We start from the raw sequence: 24,982 nt of genomic DNA on the forward strand, positions 1-24,982 counted from the left end.
TAACACGCTGAAGGTAAGTCCAAACAACTGTACAACCCAGTGGTTTTCAGAGTATATTTTGTTCATGAATGTCTGGAGAACTAATGTATTTAGAATAAATTATTATAACTATAAAATACTGATTAACAGCTGTATTATTTTTTCGTATTTTAATTTCCTTTTTTTGGAAAGCCACTACCATTGTCTAGTACCTCGGTTCCCAAACTGGTGTACATGTACCCCCAGGGGTACGCAAAGTGGTTCAGGGGTTACATGGGGAGAACATTTTATTTGCATTTTCAAAGTGAAAAAGCCCTTTACATTTTCAAACTGAGCTATAAATAATCATGCATTTCTAAATAGCCAAGTCGCATTGCCAAAAATGCTCATGTATACCCATATTCAGCAAAATAATTACACTGCCAATAAAAGTTACAGGTAGGTTAGTGACCGTTAGTAAAAAAACGAGGGATGGGCATGATTAATCGACAATCGATTAATTGATCCTAAAGAATTTCCTAGTTGACATTTTGTCATAGACGTAATTCTGTTGCGTTCACTGCCAACACTGCAAAGCTATACGTCTCCATGAGCGCCTGAGGAGTCCACTGCTCTCTTCAAGTAGGAGGTCTAGCTCCAAAGCTAGCCCCTTCAGACAGAGCTGGCTCTGGGTGAGGGGTGACAACCACCAGACTGAGAGGTCGAGAACCGTAAAATCCAGCAAGCTCACAGCGGTTAGCTGCACTCTCATCAGGGCTTAAGAGAACAGCAGCGCATATTTTCAAGTGTAACCAGTGAGCGGTTCCCGTTTAACTGCCACAAGAGTTGTTCACCTTGTAATAAAGATCTATATTTTCACTGCATTTTAACAGAGCCTATAAATAGTGCATTTTAATATAAAATATTATCGATTAATCAAAAATCGATCGTTAATTCTCCCGACAATCGATTAGGAACTGACAATCATGATTAACAACTGATTGATAACTGACAATCGATAGATAAACTCAGTTTGATCTAAACTTCCATCCGAGTCCTGAAATCCCTGTAAATTTCAAAGTTTCAAGTGTTATATGCTGTATATGTGCGTCGGGGGGGTGGGGGGGGGGGGGGGGGGGTACGTAGCTGGAGATTGAATGTCTGAAGGGGTACGAGACTGTAAAAAGTTTGGGAACCACTGGTCTAGTAGATATTGAATCTCACAAGGCAGAGTTATCTGCAGGAGCCATTGAGCTACAGTCTATCTATTGCATATGGAAAGTTGATATTTAGTGCAGAATGTAACAGTTGAAAGCGCAGTTTTTGTTTCGTCATCACTGTGATGTTTGTCAGACCCTTTATTTTATACAGACTGCAAATACTTTATTTCTCTGTCTTTGTCCGCTCCAAACATTCTTGGCCAGGCCACACGTATTAAATCTTTAAAGTGAAAATTTAAGAGAGGGGCATTTTCTCAAATGTGATACAAGAAACGCATCATGTCCTCTTTTGCAAATTTTGTAGAAAGAGCTTCAGTTCGATTTTGAGTGGAACGTGCTTTCCTTGCTTTTACCATGCTCAATTTGTCTTGAGCATTTAAAGATGCCAGTGGGCAGGGAAATTACCCCTTCTCTGTCTAACACTGCTGCATTATGGAATAACCTCTTGTTGAGCATGTAGAGAGATTTTCAACAACTCACTATCAATTAGCCTGTGTCCAGTCCAGGCCAACGCAGATATATTTTCATGCAGCTTTGAGTCGAGGCAGAACTGAGAACTCAGTGCAGCTGGCACAACACATCCCCGCATCCAGATGATAATCCTACATGAGGAGGCAGCTCCATACAGCCTCCTTCAACAAATATCAGGGGGAAGTGTGTATGCCTGTGTATATCTTAACCACTCTACAAAGCAGGCAAGTGTGTGCACGCGTGTGTATTGTCACAGTTGGCAAGTTCGTAACCTTGAAATCATGCTTTTCATTATCGGGCCCGCTGTTTTGCTCATGTTGTCATGTTCTAGGATGAAATCAGAGAACAACTACTAATCTTCATCTACTACTTTGTTTGTTTCTTTGCCAGAAGCACTACACCTGGTGGATGAATGTTGGATGCTGCCAGGAACAGAAATCCAGCTCCTTTAGTACAATTAAGCATCACAAAACCTGACCACAATTTCTGATTTACTGGATCAACACACATTTTCTTTAATTTGTGTTGGCTATAGTACAAACTTTGAACTAAATCATTACTGCCACTGGTCAGCAGGTCACTGATTGTTACCACAGAAACAAGTCCTAGCTTTGAGTTAGCCTTCGGTCGCGTGGCAAACTCTTTAGAGGCAGTGAAAGGATAAACATGTATAACTGACAACTCAATTTAACCACATAAGAAAGGTTCATGTTTTCACTTTTATTCAGAATCACTTTTGAATGGTGAATATTACCAGGAAGACAAATTAGCGCAAGATTTTTTTCATACAGAAACTATTTGACGATGTTTGTACCTGTCGCAAAAAAGGCTGCTAATGAAAGTGAAGCATCTCACATCAGAGAACCCCACTCTCCCACTGGCTCGCTTACCTGGGGTCCCCAGACGTGAGGTCCATGGCGGGATGTGTGAAACAAGTCTGTTGTGATGAAGCTCAGCCTAAGTTCAGTCAGGAAGATAGAGCCTGCTTGTTGATCAGCTGATTGTGGGCATTCCTAAATGGCCAATCAGATCTGCCACGGTACAACTTTAAATCCCCTTTCCTCTCCTCCTTAGTCAGCCGTCATTCAATGACACGCATAACCCTCCTTCACCACTTCTATCCGTCCTGGGAGAGTGATCCCTCACAAGTGGCTCTTCCTGAAGTTTCTACGTTTTTCCCCTGTTAATAGTTTTTTGCTGTAGTTTTTCCTTACTCTTGTTGAGGGTTAATGGCAGAAGATGTCGCACTTTGTGAAGCCCTATGGAACAAATGTTTGTTAATATGGGCAATCCAAACAATTGAATGATTAATTGAACCACCAGTTTGGATTTCACTGATAAACATTATATAATGCTTTTACTTTGCCACCAGCAATATTGATGTATTTGGTCCTAAAGTTTAGTCCTTGCAGTTTGATATTAACAACGACTCATCAAATAAAGCAGTTAGTAAGGTCACAATGTTCATCCACTGCTTCCTCCGATTTCAACAGACTATTGCACGTACAGCTCGACACAATCATGGGGATTGAAAGAAAGAAAATGTTTTGTCTGTGAAACTATAAACATTATACACAGTTACCATATGCTCGGCTGCAAAGTGGAGCACCAGGATTGCCTCAGAGGGGTTTGTTGGGGCTGTTTCGCTCCAGGGCAAGACAGCATTGGTGTATCCCTCTTCCCCTCCCAGTGGACTTGGTGCAAATCTGGGGCTGTTAACTGGTGCTACTTGTGGTTGGCCAAGGGCTGTTCAATGACACATGTACGCACGTTCGCACACTGATGTGTTCTGATGGGCTTCAGTGTAATCTCAGTTCTTTAAAAGCCTTCAGGAACGCTGAGTTTATGCAGTGTGTGTGCTTTTCTTTGTGTGGTATTGTTTTTGTGTGCACACTATATGGCTGTGTGTTGCCTGTGCATGTGGAGGTTTCATCGGATTTCAATGCCGACTTTTTCACAATCCCCCAGGACCTGGCCTAAGAGAAGTCCTAGTTATCTAATTCTGCAGGAGCTCAGTGTGTGCAGGTACCATACAGCGCTGCAGCCAGCTGGCACACAGATACATCCCAAAATGTCTGTGAGACTGATCCACTTATTTGGGTCATGTTGGTTAGAGCGGAATGGAGTTGTTCAAACACTGAACTTTCAATGATCGGCTGATTTTGTTTTTTGTGTGCTAAAAAAAGAGTTGTTTTTCCCACCATGATTTGGCAAACTGTCTTCATACATCCTGCATCTGGTGTGCTTGTTACAGTTACTGTGCCATACAACTCCTCTGTGAATGGTTTACACTCCAAAACCAGGTTGCTGCGCACTGAATAATTCAACTTCAGCTAGGTATTTTTTTTATTGCAAACTGTTGCATCATTGCACAACACCTTTTCTCTTTTTTAACCTGACAATATGAAAATGTCCATGTCCGAGAAATATCTGCCCTTGCACAGTAGCCCTGGATTTTGCATCCCAGCTCAGAGCTGGTGTTGCACAGTATATTTCATCAGCCCTTCTAAGATGGTTCAAAATAACTGAAATGGCTAAATATATATGTTTTGTTCCCATCTTCACATCGTTGCAGACGTTTTCCTATGTTACAAGTCAGTTGTTGGTTTAATTACAAGTAAAAAGGTCTGCCTTGGTCTGAAAACCATTCAGAAATGACTGGGATCAACTAAAAGGCACAACAACTCAATCATGAAGCACTTAAATGGCAGCCACTTTTTCACCACAGACATCTAGCTCAGCGATTTTTACACTTACCAGCGTGTGATAATTACCACAGAAAACTACCAGGGGCACAAATGTAATTGTAGTGTAGATGTAAAAAAAAGAGAAGTAAATACTGATGCATTGAAGCGCTTCCTAAAACCAACAAATTGGTGCATTATCTTTGAATTGCTCATTTCCCCTCTGTGTAAGTAATCAAATACAATCATTATGCGTAATGCTTGGAATTTCATCATTAATCTGAGAATGATTCATCAACTAATGTCCTGAAATTGAAATGAGATAACTCCCAGCCAGTAGAATTTCTGCATCGCAGGTTTGTGTCATTACAGAACAAAGAGCTTGAGCAACAAAGACGCTGAAGAGACGCTGCGGAGACGTTACAGCTGATTTGTGGAGTTACAATTACAAGTGGTGTCTCCCCTGTATTAAGAGTACGGAGCTCACCCTGCATTGCTGAGCTGATATACAGGCAGGGAAGTTCAAGGATTACCAACATTTTCAGGCATTAAGGGAAAATAAAGTGGATGCTTTTTTGGGGGCGAGGCGGATTCTCTCTTAATAATTGATGTTCCAGTTTCGTATTCTACAAAAACCTTAGTCTTGATATGTTTATCAGTGAGGAAAAGGGAGAAGCACGCTGCGCGAGAACAGCATGGTGAATATTAGTTATTGTTCATAACAATGCCTGTAGGTGGGATAGAGAGAACAGTGGTCTATTCTAAATCTGCTCGACAGCCTCAGGTCAGGATATACATGACTGTAATCTGTTTTAAATATGCACTGGATTGTTTGTGCATGGCTGTTTAGAAGGTGCTATAGTCTGAATGCTACAGATGAGAAAGATTGAGGCAAATCCCTGTAATTATATAATGTGCTAATAACTTTGTCTTTTAGTGAAGGAGTTGTGTGCATCACAGTCAGCCTGTGGAGAAAACATATCTGCTGCCTATGGAAAATCAAAGTGTTAAGAAAAAAAGAAAGAAGATAAATACAGACATTAATAAGCTATAGTTTAAATCCTATAATTTACCCTGCTCGAACCATATGCTATCATTGCAGGTCATTTTCATCTAAGTAAGTATTATTTTTCTTCATTGATTCATTATTTATAACAATGTGTTTATTATTTGTGTAATTCAATTGAAATGATTCTTAACTTGTCTTGTGCAATATAAAAACATTAAAAGAGCAATGAAAATGTTAGACTCAGGAAAATTTATTTTGTATTTAATTTCATGACACTGTTAATCATTAAGTATAATAATTGGATTAATTTTTAAAATTGATTGTTTGACAGTTTATGATTACATCATTTATTTAAGTTTGTATGAATTTAGCCTCACAGAAACATCTTGCTCAAATTATGACATAATATAGTATTTACATTATAATTCAAAGCGTTAGTAATTTTTAACACATGTATTAAACCTTTTCTCACCACCCTCTGAGGATAAGCAGTATAGATATATCATCTGTATGACTCTTGGCCAGCACTGGCCAGAGCAGAGGGAAAGAGAGGAATTATTGTCTAGGTGTGTCTGGTGGTCTCTGAGCTTTCTCTCTTATCCTCCCTATTATGTCTCTGTCAAACTGTGTCACATGCACACACACACACACACACACACACATACACATGCGCGTGCACACACATGCAAATGTATCTCCCTCTCTACCTCTTATTATCTTGTCCCCCTCTTTCCTCATCCCATCTTTCATCCCTCTTTCTCACAGAAAATCTCCCTGCCTCTTTTTTATTATTATCCTCTTCTCCACCCCATCTCCAACCTCTTTTATTTGTCTTCTCTTCCTCTTTTCATCTCTCTCTCTCTCTCTCTCTCTCTCTCTCTCTCTCTCTCTCTCTCTCTCTCTGTCTCTTTGACTGGATCTCTCTGGGGGCGGATGTGCCTCTGTGGCCCTCTGCCGATCTGGAAAGGACATCCTCTCAGTTTAATTCAAGTCAACCCCGGTCTCCTGGTGCTCCAAGACGCAGAATGTGTGACAGCTCTGCAGAGACTGCCTGAGGGAACAGACAAGACTCATCTGGATATACGTGTGTGTGTTTGTGTGTGTGTGTGTGTGTATTTGTGTGACAGGGTGAGTGTTTTTCAGCCAGCCATCTTTCAACATTTGCCAAGACACTGAAAGAGTTAATTTCACCCTGACAACGATCCTGGCTGTCTATAAATCTATGATGAGACGCCGCTATGTTGATTAGTCGGTGTTAATTCATCTCACGCCAATTAAAGGGGTTGGTGGTGCTATATAAATCTTTACATAACATATGCTGCATGTTGTGAGCTTGGTGGTGAGACTGTAAATATCATGCCTTTCCACCCATTTCTGAGGCACATATGAGCAAACAGTTTCCCTGGCAGCGCCCACTAACCCACAGCTGCTATTGCATGAAATAACAGTGAATCTAATTCAGGAAATGTAATATAATGTCACAACATTTTGAATGTTTAAACATGGGAGTCTACATATTATTAATCCTTTCCCGAGAGTGTTTGGTTCATGGGAACGACAGGCATGGGCATTCAAAAGTTGAAGCGGTGATGTCATCCATGTGCAGTGTGGTTTATGTAAGTTGTGTAGAGCTGAGTCCTAACCTTTATCAGTTTTTGTAGATTGAAGATTCAGTGAGGAGAGAATAGAGCATATAGAGAGTTACAGTTACTGCACATTTTTAGAATGGCTCTAAGTAAAATTCCTGTTAAATTTCTACGTTGATATTTCAGAAAATATCCTTACAAAAAGAGTTTTAAGTCTGGATTCAGGTCGACCAGCTACGAGATGACCAATAAGAACTCTGGTTCGGAGCATTAAGACAAAACTGTGTACGTATATATTTGATTGTCAACAAACGACGTTTCCCATTAAGCATTGTGAATGATCCAGCACACTTCCTCTTAAATTTATTCTTGTTGTAGTGAGTTTTCACCTTCGGACTCTTGTGACCAGGACAAGTGTATGGGTATGTGGGGTATGTGGATGTGTCAGATCATTTTGCACCTATCCTCCGTCTAATTCCTTTGCTGGATCTTTTTTTTTGTGTCCTTTTGACAGAGAGCAGGAAGGCAGCCGTGATGGAGTGAGACAGAGAGGAGCTGGGATAGATGGTGGGCGGAGGTGCTATATCAGCAGCATCCTACTTTTACCTCTAACCGCGTCGTTTGATAATTAGCTGCTGTTTAAAAAAATATATGAATAAGTCGGAGTGTTTGCTCAGTGACATTGTCAGTTAAAGAGAAACAACAAAGCAAGAACATCATGGTCATCCCAGCGGCAAGTTTATCTTTTTCAGTTTAAAATGTATCCAGATATATACATTAAACTATCTCTGGGATTAGAAATATACTGCTTATCCTCCCTTCCAGTCCTGGACTTTCATATTTGTCATTCTGCAGAACTAGGTATGAGAATCTGTAGCATTACACTGGTCAGTTGTATGGAAATATTTTTCCCTCAACAACAATGAGAACAATAGGATACTCACAAGCAGTCCTCTGCTCGTCTGCAGCAAGCGCAGGCCCCGCCTCCAGTGTATTCCTTTTTCCCTTTTGCGTCTGTGTTGTCGTATACAGTCACAACTCTTTGGCACCCGTCTGGAGAGCGGAGACACGTGCAGCTCAAGGTGGTCAAAAACGCAGATACAGTGACGCTGGTGGCATTCCAACTCTCCCAACAAGTTTCACTTCCTCAGGCTTGGCCCCTGGAGAAACAAGAGCACGAGAGATGTGATTGTAAGAATGAGCCTCCTCTTCCTGACACAATGAGGGGCATTGAAGAAAGGGAATGAGCAGAATGGCAGCTGGGAGGAGACGCTGCCATCCTATGACAGCATCTGGATCATTCTGTGTGACTTGGTGATGGAATTTGTGTTAACATCTGGACAGTTGTCAAGAGACACAATCATCATGTGAATCTATTCCTCTGAGCACAGTGAGGTGAAGTCTAATGCTGCTTGACAGACAGGAAATTGATGAGGTATTTATTTATGCCTTTTCTGGGTGTGCCTTTTAAGAATACACCCAGGGTGAAGTCAGCTGGATAGTTGATTTCACAACATCATACAGTTGACAACCACCTGCTCGGCCTTTCAAATTCGAAAAAAAAGACGAATATATTAATATAATTTATTATATTATTAATTAGTGTTTTCGTCCGGCTCTCTAGGGACAAACTGACAATGAAGAAAAATGTGCTTAAATGCTTAAATATGGCAGCAGTTTGACAACTTCTTCAGCCTATCAGCTATTAATAGCCGTCTCCTTCATACGTATGCCTTCCGGGGGGCATCATTTCAAAATGCCCATTCAAAGGAAGAAGAAGAAGAACAAACACACCAGCTGCTCTTCTCACTCAGTCCACCACAATTCCTTCGCCTGACTCCCGCAGCTACAACTATCTATTATTGATGAGACTTCCTCTGTGTGCCTCATCTGCCACAGTGCCTGTGGGCAGCCGGGGCGGTTGTGGAGAGGGACCAGCTGATGCCACGCAAGGAAAAATGAGACACAGGTCGGGCACATTAACAGCCTATTGACAAGGAGCAATGCAGAAGGCATGCAGCGTTGCAGGTTATTGGCCTGATCTAAATTCAATAGGGTTGTCATATGGAAAGAAAGTAATTATCTCAAATCCATGGGGAATGGCCGCCTCTGTAGATCTAGCTGACTCGCAGATTGTCGACCTGAGCCGTAGGATTTAAAACATGCTCTTTGTTGCCAAACAACAATAAAACAACCAGGCTGGGAAAATGCACTATATGTTTACATTCACAACGTATTCTAGATTTTGCCCTTGCTCTGAGAAGGACACTACTTCTACTAAGCTGTTTACATAAAGAAGATCAATATTCTTATATGCAACTTTGCATACTCCAATTACAACCGTATCTCCAACAGCTATGCCCTCTCTAATAATATTTGTGTTCAAAACCCAGTTTAGATCCATGTCTGATCTTAAACAATAGTTGTCTTGCCAAAAACAGGCAAGAGGCTGTGTGCTTCAAACCGTGGTAATTCTGAATGTACTGTATCCATGTTAAGATATTGCCATTGTAACATGTATAATGTTGATTTATCCCCCATATTATTAATAAATGCTAAATTCAGAGCAAAGCCAACATTTTTAATAACCAAATATAATATGCTGTTTGAATTATTATATAATATTATATGTTAATATGTAAATTATACTCAGATAATCTTGAAATATATCTCAAATGTGGACGTGGGTATTAGGGTATTACATGTCTAATTGAAAATATAGCTACTGTAATTTTAAAGGGCAATCTGGAAGAAATGGCCAAATGTCAAATTCAGATGCAGTGGCACTCAGTGGAGTGCATAGCTCTGCCAGGTCACAACAGTCCCCATGAATTCTGAACCAAATCCTTCATGTTCATTTGGATTTATAATTCTAAAACTACTGCTGAATCCACATTATTATCCTAGCTTATTATTACTGTAGAGAGGTTGAAAGACACACACACACACGCACAGACGCACACAGATGCACCCTCCTCCATCAACCTGTCTTGTTCTGCTTTGACATGATGGAGATTGAAGCATGTTGTGATTCAAGTCTCAAGGTCGCATGGCGGAAGTGATCATGTATCATCATTTTACAACCCCACAACTGCATCATGTTAAAAGAGAAGAGATGTATAATATGAATAATAATGTGGGAAATGTATGTAAGATGTAAATATAATAGTGTTTGAGTCTTTTGACTCTAAAAAGACTCAAAACATTTGTTTTTATTTTTTGTTAAAAGACACAGAGTTTCCCTGCAGGTCATTCTGTGCACACTGATGGGAAAAGCACAAACTGGAATAACTGTCAGCTTCTAGACTGTAGTGACCAAAGGCAGAGGAACCCAAGCTGTGCGAGCGCTCAGAGGGGGTTAAAAGCTCTGAGATAAAACCCAAAATATGTCTTTTATACGATAGTTATGTAGCTGTTTGGTTACAACACTGAATATAATCTGTCTGCTCAGGAGGGACCTAGTAAGAGCAAAGGTTTTCAAGACAGACTGATGCCATACAAGTGGTTTTTGCACATTTTCTTATTTACTCCACAACTGACTCTATAATGTGCTACACAAACCGCTTGATGTGCATTCATAGAACATCATTATTCATGAGTTCTAACTGTAATTGGCTAACAGAATAGTTTTTATCGTTATTATCAAGAAACCCCCTTTTCTTGATAATAATGGCTGCTGGAAACGGAAACGCATCTATCTGAATAGAAAGAAAATCGTGAAAAGAACTAAATTCATCACCCAAGGTGAAAGCAAATCAAATTTTCTTAAATACCCTTTAAAGTAACCATGTTAATGTTTTTGCAACGGTGATTTGGCAGCTGCGATGTTTATAGAAATCTGGGATTAAAGTAAACAAAAAAAAAAACCCTGACTGAAAGGAAGTTCAGGGCTGTTAAGTACATACACTCACTGCTGTGTGCTTCTTTACTATCAGTCTTGAATTTGAATGTGCATCAAACAACTTAGTTTTGAATTGCTCACTTTATAAGTGAGCCTAACCACAAAACTATGACATCTGCATTTATTGACACTTTGCATGAAAAATGCATTGTATTGTCAAATTTAAAACATCTGTTGCCTGTCCTTCACCAGAAGTGTAATATATAAATCAGTAGTGTTCCTAGGTCTTGGAAAGATTGCGTTCCGAATAAGGTCACCTAGCAACAGAGTGATGTTATTAACATCTGCATCACACTCAAACTCCCTTAGGACTCGATAGAGGCATGGCACAATCCCCTACATAACGGTTGGTGTCTCCAACAATGTTCAACTGCCTTTCTGGTGTATGTGCGTAGGTGTAGAGACAATTTCACACACTTTTCAACAAGCTCACACTATGCAGCGGGCTGTGCTGACTCTAACGCAGGTTGACCACGGCAGTCTGTGCATCTGACAGTGACGGATGGAGGACAAAACACCAAGAAGCCGGAGGACTGTATGGAGGGAGAGAGGAGACAGGCTGGTGTGAATAATGATTGACTTGAAACCTGCGAATATAAGACATCACATATAGAGTTGGACTCACTTTCACACCTTCTCTCTGTGTGAAAGAATGTGTGCCTGACTTAAATAGTGTGTTGGCTGACTGTGTGCACATCCATTGTCTCTTCTTTACTCTGCGTTGTGTTCTGATTGTGCTTGATAAAGGACTCAGACCACGGTGGTTACTGGTTGCTCCTTTAATGTTGGCTGGTCTCTTCTCTCCTCTCAGAAAGGCGTGAATAAAAGTACAGCGTGCTAAATCCCTCACAGCAAGAGGGTTCTGTGGTCAAAGCCAGTTAACTGCATGTTCCCTCCCATGTTTGGTCCAGTCTTGCCTCTGTGATGCAATCAGTCTTCCAATTCAGCCTGTCGTGGTTATAGGCCCTGAATTGAGACAAAGCTATTGATTGCGCATGTGAATGTTAGTGTGAATAGTGGTTTGTCTCAGTATGCTGACCAATGACCTGGGTGTTGCCCTGGACAGGTGTCAGCTGGGATTATATATAAACATTTCTTCCATTATATGATTCATTAAATCCTAATCCTATATATACTGACTGCTGCGTGGGCTTTTATGTTCTTATATTATTTGAGGAGAAGCTGAGAAGCTATTTGAGCCTCATAGGAATAATTCTATCTAATTCTCTTTCCACCTGACTAATTCAATGTCCAAGGCATAAGTATAACACACACACACACACACACGCAAACACTCACACACTTAAACTGTATGCCACAGCAATATAACATGCAGGCTCATTGCCCAGAGCAAGAAAGGCAACCTCCTGCTTATTTCTGCACAATTCACTATGGTAACTGTTTTTTATATATCCTTCGAGTGTTACACCTTTGCAGAAATTCACCAGACACACAATAATCTCATCTCTCCTCCCGTACATCACGTTTACACTGTGTGCAATAGTGTCAGTCCTCTGTGAAGGTATTTGTATGTGGAATATGACCTGCTGAGTTAAAAACCTCACAGGTCTGTCCTCGGCTGAATCTTTGATGTTGTATCAGATAATAGCAGAGATAAAGGCCGAGCTGGTGGCCTTTTCCTTTCTGAAGACATCTGTCATTTACAGTAAGTGAAATTGCCAGGTTTGTCATGAAAGAGACTTCATCGTGCCTTTGAGTATGGCTCAATGATTAATTCAGGCACGTCAGTTGGTGAGTAAATGCTTCTTTATTCTCGTGTAAGTGGTCAATATTAATAATGCACAGGCGGGTCGAGGTTCATCATCCGTCTTGGCAAAGTTTAACATGGACGGTTTCACCAGCTGCACACGCTTGTCACCACGTCCCTTCTTACTCGTTCTTTCTTTCTTTCTCTCTTTTCCACTCCCCTCCATCCCGTCTCTTCTTCTCTCTGCCCGGCTCTGAAAGGTGCCGTGTGGCTCTGACGCCTGCTCTGTCAGGAAGATATGACCCATCAGCGGTAATTGGAGGAGCTAGGGTGGTTAGGTTTCTCTGGGAGTGATCGATCCCATGGATGGTGGAGGTGGCTAGGCAGGCAGGCAGCGGTGCATCCTCCCCCACAAGCCCCCGACAGCACAGAGAAGGTGAAGCTGAATGAGCTCAGGAAGTCTTGTTATGAGAACAGTCCTCAGGCATGCAGGTCACCCTCAAGCCCCCGGAACTCATGGCATTTAGTTAAATCATATTCATCCATTTAGTCAATTATCAGCAGGGCAGAAGCACGTTGAGTTTAATGTTAGCCTTTTTTTATACTCACAGTTAAGATTTAAAGAAATGTCAGAGGCTTAATGGCGATGGTGTGATGTAATTATCTCAGAGGTGATTTATTTGGAAGATTTTACATCTCTGGACACTCTCTTGCATTCCGTGAGGTATGCAATTTAACTGCAGTGACACCATGAAATAGCACGAGATGCAGACGATAGATAGATGCACCGGAGACATCGCACCAGCCCGGATAATTTGCTTGTGTGTGTCAGTGCCGAGCTGCGTTGTTGTCTCATTGGAGTCTTGGTTTGTTCCCTGTTTATGATTTTTTTTTTCTTCAAGACCGAAAAGTCAACTGTGCTGAGCTCAGCCCGACAACCGGTTGCCATGGCGACACAGCAGCTGGGACTGGTGACCTGTTAGAAAATGCATAGCGCAGTATAAATCAGAGGAACTACTTATTTACCAATCACTATTATATGACCCCACTGTCACAGCTCATGTTAACACATGTATTAGGAGACGCTCTGTTTAGAACTTACTGGCACCTATAACAATAACAAAATATTAAAAAGACAGTCACTGCAGCTTTCAAATATTTTGTCCAATAAATTTTTTATTAATATCAGATTGATTTAATCAATATAAATCTCTGCAAAATACTGCTTTACACATTTTTTTTTGTTAAAGCTCATGATAATATTTTCCTTCTTTCCTTTGCTACTCATTCTTATTCTTAATTTTCCAATTACTCCATAAAAAATGGCTGTTGTCCAGTGTAGATTCCAAACGCACAGTGATACCTTCGCCACTAATACATATAAATGCTCTGAGTATCAGCTCTTTCAGCTCTTGGAAAAGTCTGACCTTGTTGAAGGGTGTCGCCCTTGTGACCAGCAGTATTATAGCTGCATCGATCCATGTGGCTCTGCCTGCAACCGAAGCGCCTCAATGTCCTGGCTCCTAGCCACAGCTGTTAAACCTGCCCTGTTATGGCCACAGTGATATCATGCCTTGCAAAAATATAAAATAATGGACACACATGACAAGGCCGTAGCAAGGATTTTCATATACTGTGGTCACCAGCCTGTGTCTCCTGTAACACACACACAAACCTTCAGAAAACTAAATCAATATAGCCTCTTAAATGTCTTCTGGCTATTTTATTTTTGTCACTCTTTGACCTAAATACTGTTTCCAAGTAATTTCCACAACTTCAGGAAAAATACTCTTTCTTTCCTTTTCATAAATTATTGACTGCCCCAGAAGTCAGCACATTTTCAGATACCTTAAATACTGGAACCTTCAACATACACTCATAAATACTCCCACCCAAGGTTGACAAAACACAGCTTAAATCACCTTTTAAATTGCTTAATTTCAATAAATGAAACATAGGGTCAACTCATTTTAATTAGCTAAATAATATATTTTTCTACTATAAATATATTAAATATGATTATTAAAACAATTCTCTGTCTATTTTATATTAAATAATAATAAAGATGCCATTTGGATATTTTATACAAAAGGCTGTTTTAATTTTAGACTCCATGGTTCTCCGGTGGTTTTGCAAATGCCTTCAGTTGATATCACCTTCTGAACCCCTCAGGGAGAACTTCTGACAGAGGAAGAGGACAGGAGAAGGTTGTGACATTACAGGCAAATCCCCCAGTAATATTATCTCTCTTCCCCCCTGCCAAACACATACACACACACACACACACACACACACACACACACACACACACACACACACACACACACACACACACACAAACATTCAACCACACAAACAGTCTGGCAGTCTGGACCCGTACGGACCCTTACATTATGTGAGTGACATGAGTCCTTGTGGATTGGTGTGTATTCAGTCTTAAGTCTTCGCCAGGATATAAAAACATGTAGAAACCACACACACACACAAACACACGCACACACACACACACACACACACACACACGCACACCACTTCTGGAATACACTGATCCCTCTGAAGAATTTCTAGCCGGAGCCAGAGCTGCGGAGCTGTACAAGAATAACACTGGCAGCCTGAAGGTGCTACGGGGTGAAACAGCTAGGATCTCTGTTGGTCTCTGGGCTATAAATAGATAATAGCTGCTGGTGCTGTCCTGTTGGAACGCAGCACCATCTGAAACATTTCAAATTCTTCCAACAACTGCTACCTCTGTTCCCTATGTATTTATTCACATTTTCTGAAAAGAAAATTAGCTTTTAATGTCAAACCCCCTCACCAAGCTTGGGTGACTTCACAAATGTGGCTTGTGGCCGCTGTGTGCTTCACTGAATCCCCATAGTCTTTTAACCTTGGAGTGGCCGATATGACGGACCAGTGATGATGTTTTGAGTATCATTACACTAATAGCACACTCACTCCCAAAGTGAAGCAGTCACAACCTTTCACTATTGACGGCTTTCATCTTCACAGCTGTCGCTCAACCTCCCGGGTCATTTTCTGCTTGTGCGAGGGCTCAATTGATCCCTGGGAGATAGTGAAGGAGGAGAGGTCATTTTCTCTGGGCTATGGCGCTAGCTGACTGCCATTGTTTGTCCTCTACCGCTTTGCCTCTCATGTTTGCTCAGCTGCATATCAACGGTAGAATGTTGCAAGAGGCAGCAGACGGCACTGGTCGTTCTGAGACACTTTGAAGGTGATGACATGCACCAGGCTCTGAGCTCATTCGTCCTCCTGCCCTGAATGTTTATGAGCTGCTAAAATCACAAGTGTGGCGGCTGCTGCAGACAGACAACAAGCTTATGCTGCCTGCAATATTTATCACTTTGTCTCATCTGGCTTGTCCTTTCACAGCATCGCACTCTGTGAATATTGTTCCTCTGCTGACCTCAGGGCCTCTGGAAACATCAGACGGACTTTAAGGACTGCAGGTCACTCACAAGCATGAACAAATAGAGTTTTAATGATGTATTTACATTTGTCGCTCCTACTTATAACACTTGAGTAAAGGATTATGGGTAAATCATACTTCATAGCTTGTCCATGGCTGCAACAAGACTAAGAGTCTATCCTGCTGCCAGGTGATGCTGTCTGTGCACACAGTTTGAGCTAAATGCTAATACCAGCACCTTCACAGTGACAATGCCTGATCCAGATCCTTTATTCCCAGTCTGATTAGATATTATCAGAATTTAGATGAGATTGAACTAGAATGCTCCTGAAAAAATGTCCAACATTCGAATTACCCTTTGAAGCCTATACTTTAAAGTTTAGTGTATTGCTCTTTGCTAATTTGAGATATCATTCAATATCAGATTAATTAGCATTAGGGATGAATGAATATGTGTTTTGGCCAGCTTGGATTCCAAACTAATTTGCTATAAAACACTTTAGTTTCCCCAAAATTAATAATCCTACCTCTAAATGCTAATACTAAATTTGATGCCGTAGCAATCCAGAGACCCACAAATGTCAAACGTGGCATGGAGTTAGGGAAAATCTGATAATCACTAAGTCCTCAGGGTTCATCCTTTGGTCACCATGAATATGTAAATGTCAAAAACAAAACAACAGTACTTTGCCATTCAAACAGTCAAAACTGGCAAAACAAAGTAAGAGAAAAAAGTTTTGGGTAGTGCCTGCAAGACTTCAACTTTCACGCTTGAGAACTTTCCCTTTCCCCCACAAAAGTGCAATCCAAACTCTGCATACTTCAACAGGTGCATGAAATACCCAAGCATGTTGGCTATAGCATGGCCGTTGCACTGCAGTGAATGCCTCAGCATTAGAGCTGACGTCCAATCATGTTTCATATTACCTACATGTTTCGCTCCCCGGCAGCACACTGGAAGTCGGAACACCACTGTGACTGCCGATGCAGTCAGGTAAACAATAAGAAAATCCCTCCAACATGCTCCGACAATAGAATCCTGCACGAACTGCAATTATATGTTGCTCCCAGAGGTGCTCTCCTTGACACCCTAAAAAACGTAATATACCCTCTGCTGTAGAACACAATCACATGGTTCATACACCTGGTCTGAATAATTGCAGAGGGCTAGGGGAAATTGAAGGAATCCACTAGCCATAAAACTGGCGGCTTAAGTAATATTATAGAGAGGGGAGGCATTAAGGAGAACATGGATGTCCTTGTTGGATCGCTGCTGCTGCATAGCTTGGACAACCTGCCACGTTCGGATAAAGATGTAGTTTACAGTTCCCTCACGGCAGCGTGTGACAAGGAGTGGTGTGAGCAGCATGATGAATCCTACACCAAGTTTAAATATAACGATGGGATTTATATAACATTAAGCTGCGTAACATCCCTCTATCTCTCTATCTATCTATCTCCCTCTCTATGTATCCATCTCCCTCTCAAGCTATCTCTCTCTCTCTCTCTCTCTCTCGGTGCATGCTGGGAGTTTGGTGCTTGAGCAAGTGGCGGAGCGAGTGCGATTTTCGTTTTTAATTTCTCTTTGTTTGTTGTTAATGTTATATTTTTTCATTCACATATCCCATTAGAGTCACAGTAGTTTATTTTCTGGTGGTTTGGGTCTATCTCTTTCCCCACCGCCATGGTGGCCACCACTGGGAATTTTAAATCACTGACGCGCAAACACGGGGTGAACATTTGTGTGAGTTTCCCCTGCAGCGTAGAGAGCATTGGTCTCGCTGTGTTGGAAAAGGTCGGCCACAGCTGTGTGGTGTCAGCAGCCCGGATGAACAGCGCCGTGGTCGTGTTTTTGGACCGCGTGGAGAAGGTGAACTCCGTGGTCGAGACAGGTATCACCGTGAACGGTTGTTTTGTAAAGGTACTGCCTTTATCCCAACCCGCTACCAAGGTGGTCCTGTCCAATGTCACTCCGTTCATCACCGATGAGTTTCTCAGTAGAGAGCTGTCCAGACACAGGAAGGTAGCGTCCCCCATAAGCAGTGTTGGGAGTAACGCAGTACAAAGTAACGCGTTACTGTAATTCCACTACTTTTAGTGGTAACGAGCATGTAACGAGGTATTTTTTTAAATCAAATAACGCAGTTACAATTACTGAAATTTAAATGAGTTTGTTACTCGCGTTACGTCTATCGCGATCTACCGGTCGACCGCGAAGGAAGTGTGGGTCGATCGCACTGGACAGAGGCAGTCATGAGGACGCTCCGGCGCAAGTAACAGCTCTTTTTCTTTTTTTCGCCCCCCCCCCCAGCCACATGGTCGCGCGTTTAGATTTCTCATATGCTCTCTGTATCGCTTAAGGCGGAGTTCCATCCAGATGCGCACACACACACAGGTGAGCACACTCCCACCAGTGGACAGAGAGCTTCCGTGGCCCCCACCCAAAAAAAGCTGTAAACCTAGGGGAAACACTGACAGCGTTGGTGTGTCTATTAAATCTGTCCGCTCCGTGAGAGCTACAGGCAGCTACGCAATGTGAGCCTAATTCTCTCTCCAAAGAGGAAATAGGCTCTCAGATCATAAGTTTGAGAAGCTTCTCCTCACTTTTATTTCATTGGGCCTAATGTGGTAAAAAAAACACTGTTAAATGACTGAGACAGTTATTTTGTATTAAGGATTTTGTACTACTGCTTTATTTGAAGGCCTGTTGCCCTGTTGATTACAAAAAATATGTTTATTGTGTTTAACTGTTCAGTACTATTCATATTCATTACATTTAAAAAGCAGACATAAAAGTAACTTAAAAGTTACTTTCCCTAGTAACTAATTACTTTTGATATACAGTAACTGGTGAAGTAATTCAATTACTTTTAAAAGAAGTAACTAGTAACTGTAACTAATTACTAATTTTCAGTAACTTGCCCAACACTGCCCATAAGGAAGTTGTTGTCTGGATGTAAGTCTCCGTTACTGGAACACGTAGTGTCCCACCGCAGACAGCTCTATATGATACTTAACAACCGGAACAAGGATCACAACCTCTGCTTCCATGTTAAAGTAGATGATTACGACTACGTGATTTTCGCCACTTCATCGGTGAGGAAGTGATTCGGGTGCGGGGAGGAGGGACACACAGTGAGAGCCTGTCCGAAGCGGATCGACCCGGCTCCGCCCGGTCCTGATGCAGCTACGAGCGGAGGAAGAAGCAATAAAAGAAAAGAAAACAGTAAAAGGTAGGAGGTCAACCAGGACAGTTTTAAATTAAGCAAAGAGCAGTAAAGTGCAAGTGGAGAGTGATGTGAGTGAAAGTGAGTGTGTGTCTGATAGCAGCGACTTACCGCCTTTTAACAGTAGTCAAAAAAAGAAAACCCTCAGTGTAGACAAATTTAAATCGTTTTTACATCAACATCAGCAGCTCAAACTTGAGGAGCACTTCCCAGATCTCGGTCTTTTTATTTCATCGGCCAGACTCCACATGAGCCAGAGGGAGGGGTCTGGCCTCACAGACCAGGAAGTTTTTAGAGTAAAAAAACTGGTGGTCAGAGCAAAGAAACAACTGAGCAGTGATGGAAAGGACAGCAATGGTTGTTTTAATTAATTTATTGTTTTCTGTTTTTGTTTCTAACATTTTAAACAACATGGATGGTTTTAATGTTAGGGTTTTAAATGTAAACGGTGCAAGAGATCAAAAGAAAAGAACCTGTATTTATGAAACTATGAAAGTAAAAAAAATTGATGTCATGTTTTTACAAGAAACGCATAGTGATTTTAATAATGAGTCTGACTGGAGGAGGGAGTGGGGAGGGGAGGCCATTTTAAGTCACAACACTTCCCTGAGCGCAGGAGTGGGCTTCCTCTTCTCCATGGCTTTTTAAACCAAACTCGCTGGAGGTCAAACATGTGATCCAGGGGAGGCTTCTTTTAGCCAAAGCTCAGTTCGACCATTTTACTGCTGTCTTTATTAACGTTTATGCTCCAGCAACCGGTGCAGAGAGGAAGCAGTTTTTACTGAAAATAAGTGAGATTCTTAATGATTGTGCCATGGAGGATTTTTTATTCTTGGGTGGGGATTTTAACTGCACTGAAGATGCGATTTTAAACCGCAACCACGCAGAGCCTCATCCAGCCTCTCGGCACGCCTTAAAGCAGCTGGTCCGCTCTCACGGCATGGTGGACGTGTGGAGGAGGATGCATCCAGACTGCAGACAGTACACCTGGTCCCACATCAGAGAGAGTAGGATATCCTCAGACAGGTTGGACAGGATTTATTGTTTTAAACATCACTTTAACATTTTTAAAAGCTGCGCTATCATGCCGGCTGGTTTAAGTGATCATTCCCTGCTTTTATGTCATGTTTTTGTCAGGAATGTTTTACCGAAGAGCGCCTATTGGCATTTTAATTCTGTTTTAACATTCAATAAGAATTTTAAAGATGTTTTTATGTATTTCTGGGGTGTTTTTAGACAGAGGAAGGGCGATTTTAGTAATCTTAGGCAGTGGTGGGACCATGGTAAGACACAAATACGCCTATTGTGTCAACAACACACCCTCAATGTCACAAGAGACGCCACCCGATCTATGAAAGATCTAGAGACTGACATAGTGGAACTAGAACATTTAAGTGAGTCCACCGGAAATCAAGGTTATATTGAAAGCCTCACAGGAAAAAAAATGGCTTTAGCCGACCTGCTAGACAGTAAAGTACAGGGCGCGTTAGTCAGGTCTCGGTTCCTGAACATTGCTGAAATGGATGCTCCAACTAGTTACTTCTTCAGTCTGGAGAAGAAGAACGGGCAGAGGAGAGTAATCCACACCTTGCTCTCAGACACAGGGGAAGAGCTGATGGAGCCACACCAGATAAGAGAGCGGGTTGTGAGTTTTTATCAAGCACTGTACTCTTCTGAGGAAGAACACACAGGCAGGGAGGAGTTCTGTGAGCTCTACCTCAGGTCTCAGAAGAGTCCAACTCACAGCTCGCTGCCCCCCTCCGGATGCAGGAGCCCACCGTCCCTGCAAGGCATGCAGGGACGGTGGGCTCCTGGCATTGACGGACTGACACTGGAGTTTTATAAAGCTTACTTGGGCATTTTATTGCATGATCTTTTACAGGTTTTTAATGAGTGTCTGGCGTCTGGCTCCATGCCAGTGTCCTGCAGAAGGGCTGTCCTAACACTGCTCCCGAAAAAGGGGAACCTGCAGGACATCAAGAACTGGCGCCCTGTGTCATTGCTCTGTGTGGATAATATAAACTTCTGTCCAAAGCACTGGCCTCCAGGCTGGGGAAGGCTATGGAGCAGGTCATTCACAGGGACCAGACCTACTGCGTGCCTGGCAGGTCCATGGTAGACAATGTCCACCTCATTCGAGAGCTTTTGACCGCGTTGAACACAGCTTCCTGTGGCAAGTAATGGGGAAGTTTGGGTTCAGTGCTGGCTTCATAGCTAAGATCAAGGTGCTGTACAGTGACGTTGAGAGCGTGTTAAAGATCAACGGCAGTCTGAGTGCTCCCTTCAGGGTGGGTAGAGGTGTCAGGCAGGGCTGTGCTCTGTCGGGGATGCTCTACGCACTCTCCCTGGAACCTCTCCTCCGCAGAATAAGATCTAGCATTCAAGGTGTGTTTTATCCTGGTTTTAGTGACGACATGATTTTATCGGCATATGCAGACGATCTTATTGTTTTTATTAAAGACCAGACGGATGTAGATATTTTAGCCAAAATCTTAAATGATTTAAGCATGGCATCGGCCGCGAGGGTCAACTGGAAAAAAAGCGAAGCCCTCATGGTCGGGGAGTGGCCTGGCGGTCTCCCAGTTCTCCCCCAAAATCTGAAATGGAAGAGGGAGGGCATAAAGTACCTCCGGGTGTTTTTAGGAAACAACGACATACATAAGAAGAACTTGGAGAACGTCACAGAAAAAAGGGAGGAGGGGGACACGGTCTCGTCCACCTGGCCAGCCGGACTGCAACTTTTAGAATCCAGTTCACAGGTCCAGCAGATCTGGTGTGGAGAGATGTGGCCAGCAGCATCCTTAGGCGTGCCAATAACCTGGGGTTGGATGATGCTCTGTTTTTTTTACAGATTCTAAATTCTTAAAATTAAGTGGGTTGCCTCCTTTTTATCAAGGTGTTTTTAAATCATGGTCCCTTTTTAACAAAAAAAGGTGCCTAAAAGCAGACTCTCTGTAATGGTTGTTGAGAGAACCACTTGTGAATGGAGCCAGACTGGACGTCAGCGGCACAACAACACCCGGCCTTATGGCGGCGCTGACCCGGTCTGGAACAGTGACCTTACAGCAGCTGGTAGATGCAGTGGGGCCGGCACTCAACAACACCCAGGCCCTGGGCTCCCTGCTGGGGCTGCAGTCTACCCGGATGGCCCAGAGGATCCTGGAGCTCTGGACCCAGAGGCTCTCCATGCGTGAGAAAGACCTCCTGAGGTCCTACCAGAGGGGGCAAACCGCACCACAGAGGCTGCAGACCCCTACCCGGAAATTATCCTGAGCCCAGGCCTGGGAGAAAAGACCGGCCCCCTACTAACTGAAATCAACAAAGAAAAATTGACAATACACAGAGCGGACAAAGAGACACTTTATAGAAACCGTGTAAAAAGCATCCACAAGACCGGACTGAGCAACAGACCCCCCACTGTGTGGTCACGGAGGTGGGAGGAGCATGGACCCTGCCCGCAGTGGAGGATTTTATACAAACCTCCCCTTAAGAAACGAACAGGCAACCTCCAGTGGAGAATTTTACATGGCACCGTCGCTTCCAACGCTTTTATTTCTATTCTTAATCCCACCGTTCTTAACAAGTGTCAATTTTGCAATGGTATCTGATCTTGAGTCTTTTAAAAGAATTTGGTGTTTTAATGACATCCTCTGCACCGTCACCAACAATGAGCTGTCCTTTCCACACTATTTAACAGACTGAGGTTTTTTTAACAGCAGCACTTTTGTTTATTTATTTGAATCATGCTGTAAGCAAGTGTTTTGTAAAATGAAGAAAATGTAAATAAAGTGTTTGTGAAAAATCAAAAAATCTATCTATCTATCTATCTATCTATCATCCATCCATCCATCCATCCATCCATCCATCCTACTATCTATCTACCTATCATTTTGATTATTAATTTCAAGTTTTCCAAACACTCTCTCTCTGCATAACATCTCTCTCTCTCTCTCTCTCTCTCTCTCTCTCTCTCTCTCTCTCTCTCTCTCTCTCTCTCTCTCTCTCTCTCTCTCTCTCTCTCTCTCTCTCTCTCTCTCTCTCTCTCTCTCTCTCTCTCTCTCTCTCTCTCTCTCTCTCTTAATTCTAAGTTTTTTAGACAGAGCTAGTACTTGTGACAGAAGCTGTATGAGCGTGAATCTCCACTGACAGGTTAGATCAGAGCGGAGATAAATGACGAGACGTCTCCTCCCATCTGCCGTCAGCGAGCCTGACAGACCTCTGTCTGGTTCACCCGGAGCTCTCTCAGGCACAACTTCACATTTGATCAGGCGGAGTTTGACCTCTGCATTGCTATTACGCCATGCTTCCTCCACAGTCACAACATTGCAGCGTCCATCGCCTGTGACTGCAGTCGGGGGTGTGATGAGTTGAAGTTGTTCATCTTGATTTGGTAAAAGTTGCTTGTCTGACAGAGGGCATATTTTTTTTGGCCATTGATGGAGAAGCAGAGAAATCATCACATTCGGCAGAATGGATGAGTGTGATGGTACTTAAAAATTTGAAGGCAGAGCACGGGTCAGTTTATCTGATAGCTGACAACTATCAGATAAGCTGACAACAGGAATGAAAGACGCTAACAATATCAGTTTCATCCTCACAACTTTTTTAAATGCACAGTCCAGCACATTTTATGCTCCCACCAGCCTTGAACTGCTGAAAGTCTTTTAACAAGTCTTTTGCAACACTGTCAAATGGATTCTATCATTTCCAAACAAAGCTTCCACTCTTGCTAAACTTTACAATAAATTATCAAAATGCATCCTGCGGTGGTTGTTGAAAGATCTGTTAATTGATTGGATACACTCCTGGGACTGCCAGTATAGACCTTTGCTCTTGGCATCAACATAAAGGTTTTTATTGGATGGGAGATTTCAGGACAGCGAGCCATCACAGCCCAAGTACAAAGTGATGAAACCCATGAAACAGACCATCATTTGGTGCTGAAAAGCATCTTTCCTCTGCCAGATTCCTTGGGAGCCTGCAGGGGAATATGACTCTGTTCCTTCCACTTAATTGCTTCAGTGAAGCAACATGTCAGCTTGGTTCACGGGGAAGGAACTGCTTCTCTCTCGCTTACAAGGTGGATTTTTGCTGCCATGAAGAAGATCCCCGTTCTAATTGCATGTATTTTGTGAGACAACCGCTCTAATGATGGTAGGGATACGCCGACAAAGCAGATCACATTACAAACATCTGAAGAAGTATGGTGGTCTGATTGCTGACTAGGATAGGAAAAATGAAGGTGTTGGATCTATTTCAGAGGTGTATAATTTAAAAAAGGAAAGATTCTCTGATCTTCATGTTTCACTGAACAGATTAATGACAGGAGAGATTTCAATTGTGATCAACTTGCAGAATCCAATTACCTGTTTGCTCTGCACTTCCCACTGTGTATGTACCGTCATCCCAAAGTGTCTGAATATGTGGATTGGTGTTTTTTATTTCTAGGTATACTTTAGCACTTCGGGAACCGACATGACACACTGAGACCGGAACTACAATTCAGTTCCCTGTGGACACTCACTCATGCGTAACACTTGCTCAAGACAGAAAAAAACGGCTTTATATAGTGTCTGATGTATGCACTACAATGGTGGGCATAAGGTCTAAAATCCAGTGTTACCACAGAAAAACTGGCCTCGTGTGACTGGCTTTGAATAAGAGGGCACAGAGGTCCAAGGCTTATTCTGCAGCCACATCTGCAGCGTGATGTACGGCCCGTGCTTCTGACATTTAATGTGCCTGCACACAATGCAGAAACATTTATCAACACCTACATAACACAGCACTA

The 24,982-nt window shown here is 42.3% G+C and overlaps 1 protein-coding gene across 3 annotated transcripts in view; it reads right to left on the reverse strand.

Moving 5' to 3' along the window:
* b3gat1a (beta-1,3-glucuronyltransferase 1 (glucuronosyltransferase P) a) overlaps nucleotides 1–24,982 on the reverse strand; it is an 86,798-nt gene that overhangs the window by 37,952 nt on the left and 23,864 nt on the right. For all 3 annotated transcript variants that reach the window (XM_062385711.1, XM_062385710.1, XM_062385709.1), the window contains exon 2: nucleotides 7,873–8,088. The gene's annotated coding sequence lies outside the window, so the exon portion shown is untranslated. The remainder of the gene's footprint in view (nucleotides 1–7,872; nucleotides 8,089–24,982) is intronic.

The sequence above is a fragment of the Platichthys flesus genome, chromosome 4 (genome assembly GCF_949316205.1).
Source record: "Platichthys flesus chromosome 4, fPlaFle2.1, whole genome shotgun sequence".
NCBI lineage: Eukaryota > Metazoa > Chordata > Actinopteri > Pleuronectiformes > Pleuronectidae > Platichthys > Platichthys flesus.